A 4798-nucleotide genomic window follows, 5' to 3' on the forward strand; every position below is an offset into this window, starting at 1 on the left:
TCAATTGAAAACAACCTTAATCACTCCTTGGGGTTGTTATGCTTTTAGAGTCATGCCATTTGGTCTGACAAATGCTCCTGCAACATTCCAACGTTTCATGAACATGGTGTTTCAAGCATTCTTTGGAAAGTCAATTAGGGTGTTCATTGATGATTTCTGCATTTATAGCTCCAAATCATTGCATCTACAAAGGGTAGAAGAAGGTTTAAAGAGGCTCTACGACATGGGAGGTCAACTCAACCCCGACAAGTGACACATAGGTGAGGATGAAGTGATCTTGCTCGGTCACAAGGTTTCCTATAAAGGCATTGAGGTGGATCCTTCAAAGGCAAAGGCTCTTATTGAGCTCCCCTCACCCAAGAATCTCAAAGAGGTCATATCATTCATTCAAAAAGTGAAGTATATGTCACGCTTTATTCACTTAGCTTCGGAGTTGCTTCATCCTTTGCAAAAGTTGACACAACAAGTAGAATTTGCATGGTCTGAAGAGCTTGAAGAGTATTTTTGTAACATTAAAGTCATTTTGTCAAAGCTACCAACACTCATGCCTCCTTGTTGGGAGTACACATTCTTTGTTAGCTCTAGTGTTGGAAGGGAAACAATTGGTGCTGTGTTGCTACAACAAGATCCCCACAGTACAAGGATGCAACCCATCTACTTTGCTAGTAGGGTCATGAATGCTTTGGAGAGAGACTACACAGAAGCAGAACTTATGATGCTTTCTCTCATGTTTGCGATAAGGAAGTTTAGATCCTACTTGCTCCCAAAACCTTTTGTAATCCTCACCGCAGAGAATTTGTTCCCTTGGGTGTCATCTCAAATGAATCTTAGTACTAGGATCTCAAAGTGGATTATGGAGTTGCAAGAGTTCCAATACTCTTTCAAGGTAGAAGATAGTGTGCGTGCACAATTGGCAGGGATTCTCACTTATAGGGTACATGAGAAGGAAATTAAGGTGCCTCAAGTAAAGACCCTACCATTGCCACCACCAAAAAGTATTCCTAATGCTTTTACCTTGTTCTTTGATGGAGCTTTTCGTCGAGCCACAGGAAAAGCAGGGGGAGGGCTAGTGTTGCTCAACCCAAGTGGAGAGGTGGTCATGAAAGAGAAGGTCAATCTACCAGGTTCAACTAGCAACAATGAAGCAGAATACGACACACTACTTCATGGTTTGAAGATGTGCATTGGCCAAGGGATAAAACGTCTCATGGTAAAGGGAGATGCACTTCTCATTGTTAAACAGATTTTAGGCATTTGGGCATGCAAGAATGAAAGCTTAAGGACAAAAGTTCATGCCATTCGTAAGATGTTTAATCAGTTTGAAGAAGTGCAACTATATCATATTCCGAGGAAACAAAATGAAGATGCCGATTTACTTGCACAACAAGCAGTTACATGTGTTGAGAGAGAAGTGCAGGTCATCATGGTGGCAGCAGCTGTCAAGAAACTGAGATACCAGGGATTGGAGTCATTGGCTCCCATTATTGGCTACATTTTGGAGGGTGAGTTTCCACAAGACTTCACGAAGGCTCAGAAGAGGAGACTCATGAAGAAGGCTCCCTCTATCAAAGAGGGAAGGATCAAGTGTGCAGACGAGTACCAACTATCGAGGAAATTCCAGCCATTCTAAAAGGTTTGCATGAAGAGGCATGTGGTGGTCATTTTGCCCAAGAATCAACTGTGAAGAAGATTTTGCTTGCGGGGTATGTTTGGCCAAGCTTGCATGTGGATGTTCAACATTGGTGTAAAAGTTGTCACAATTGTCAGATAAATGGAAATAGAAGGTTGGTGCATGGCCCGAGGCAAATAGTGCTTGCAAATGGACCCTTTGAAAAGTGGGGCATTGATGCTATGGGTCCTCTGCCTAGGACAAAAAATGGTAAACTCTACATTCTAGTGGCTGTAGACTATATGACTAGGTGGGTGGAAGCACAAAGCGTGGCAAAGGTAAATGAGAGGACAGTGAGCAAATTCGTCTACACTCACATTTGTTGTAGATTTGGCACACCTTTGGAGATTGTTTCTGATAATGGTCCAGGGTTTAGAAAGGGATTGCTCACAGAAGTCTGTGAAGAACTTCACATTCTACATCGTCACAGTACACCCTACTATCTCCAATCAAATGGTTTGGTAGAAAAAGCTAATGGTGTCATTGCAGGCATCATTAGAAAGATGGTGAAAAACAAGACAAAGTTGTGGGATGACTTCTTGGATGGTGCCTTGTGGGCGTATCGAACCACATATAGGGAAGCCACGGAGTTCACACCATTTCACTTGGTCTATGGTCAAGAGGCTTTACAGCCAATTGAGCTAAACATTCCAACAATGCGACTTCATGGCAAATCAGCACAAGATGATCAAGAGGTATGGATGGATCGACTTCTTACGTTAGTGGAGCTTGAGTGGAAAACAGAAGCAGCATATGAGTGCTACAAGAGGAAAGCCACACAAGCGAAAGAAACGCACGACAAGAAACTGAAGGACAGAGGCATCAAGGAAGGAGAGCTTGTGCTAAGGTATGACAATCGACTTGACAATCGTTTTGATGCCAAGTTTGAAACTAGATGGCAAGGGCCATACATAGTCAAGAAGGCTTTCAATTCTAGTTACTATCAGCTTATGGACTTGAATGGTAAAGACCACTCCAGGAAGGTAAACGGGTATCGCTTGAAGCCCTATTTGAGTCGCCTTCTACCAAAGGATCTACCAAAGATCTGTCCAAAGGCCGTTGTCTCATGTAAGTATTGTTACATGAAGCATGAGTGTAACTCCAGCCAAAATTCTGAGGGGCCAAACAATGAAAATCTCGTCAAGGACTCTGAAGCACTCTCTTTGGAAAAGATGCTCTATGATGGTACATGAATATACCATCATCCTGGGGGAGGGCTAATGATAGCCGTTTTTTGGCTTTCCATAGTGGCCATAGTAAGCTACCTCACCCTATCAAATCACTCAAACACTGTGGTTACCCTCACCCTTTCACTGTATATAGGTGCGTGTGAGTTAGGGGACTTTTCCTATATCTCCTTACTGAAATAAAAAACCCTCAATTAGCTAGTCATTGGGCTAGTTGAGCCAAAAAAATATAAAAAATATAAAAAATATAAGTATATTATAGCCCATGAGTATGTAAATATTTCTTTGTATATAGGGCTTAAATAAAAGATTTTTTCATAATTATTTTGGTATTTATTTAAATATTTCTACCTAGGTGTGTGTTATTTATGCTCTGTACATTGCCTCACCATTACCACAATTTTTCTTACCATTTTTCATACTCTTTATTCCATATAGAAATATTTTCATGTAATCTTCTCTTATATTTGGTGTCACTCCACCCCAACAAAAATCCAAAGAAACTAGTTTTATTTATGTGTATATTTTTCACTATTTTGATTTTTCCCTTCCTACATCTATTTTGTTTTTTTTCTAAAAAATTAGAACACCAAAAATATTTATGGTAGCCTCATAATGAGAGAGATTTCTTTTGACCCCTTTATATTTTTTCCACTTATATTATTTATATTTGACATGTACATATTTTTTAGACCCCTCAATATTTGATTTTCTTAGTTGTACTATTCACTTATATCCTAATCTCAACAATATCTTCAATTATAGACCTACCAAATAAGGTCAACGGTAGGTGGCATGCATACATGCACTATGGAGGGCTCACTCTTGGAGGTATTCAAAAGAATCATCCAAAGAAGGACCCCACAAGGACCTTTGCAGTGGAAAAAAACGGTCGGTTTTGCTGAATTTTTAAAGTTCACTTGCTCTCCAAATTTGAAAAGGTGATACAAACAAAAGTTGTAGCTCGTGGGCTGCACTTTTGCCCTAAATTTTTTCATATTTTTTTGAGCTACGAGCTGTGAGCTATGATTTTTTTAGTGGACCCCAGTTTTCCCACGCTATGCAGCCACACTCTCTCTTCCACTTTATCATTTTTCTCTTTCACACACACTTCTCCACTCATCATCCCCATCTCTCTCACCACTCCTCTCTGCACACTACTCACCTTCTCCTCAACTTTGAAGAATAAGAGAAACCATGGTGAACTCATACCTCCCACACACAATTCCATTCCAAAATTGACCACCTAGTCTCATTTTTCCTCCTCCAAATTACCCATATCTATCAAAAAACCACAAAATTCAGCCTCTTCTCTTAAAAGACAGCATCATGGTGGTTGATTACTCAGCTTCAATTACCTTGTCTCTCAAGGCTAGTGGACCGTCAACAAGCGTCAAAATTGGCCCTACTCAAGACACTTGGAGCATCAACCTTGTAAGAAATCCACATTTTCTTACCTCTTAAGAGTTTTTTCTTCCTTATTTGTATCCTACATGGATACTCCCATTGTAAATATCCAATTCCATTTGTAAATTAATACTAACTCTACTAACACTAACCCACTATGAAAAGTCCTATCACCTCCATTTCTCTCCTCTCTCTTTCCCCACCAACTTCTTGATAATTCCAAGCAAAAGACATTAGATAAATTGCTGAAAATCTAACCCAACCATGGTTAGAGGCGTAACCCTAGCCTTCAAAATTGCTATAAAAGGAGGGTGTAGCTAGCACAAAAGGGGGAGCCATAAGCAAGAGCACTATGCTATAGCTTGAGAAGCCAAGCTCAACCTCTCTAGAAGGAGCTCTTGAGTGGAAGCTCATTGTCTTATGCATGTGCATGTGTTGTAATAGGGGATTAGCAAGGGAACTCTATGCCATTGTAAGAGAGAGAGTGATCATTCAATTGAGAGTAGGAAATCTATCATTTCTCCTACTAGTGTAA

This window comes from Adiantum capillus-veneris, chromosome 9 (assembly GCF_014529385.1).
Source record: "Adiantum capillus-veneris isolate H3 chromosome 9, ASM1452938v2, whole genome shotgun sequence".
In the NCBI taxonomy this organism is placed as follows: domain Eukaryota; kingdom Viridiplantae; phylum Streptophyta; class Polypodiopsida; order Polypodiales; family Pteridaceae; genus Adiantum; species Adiantum capillus-veneris.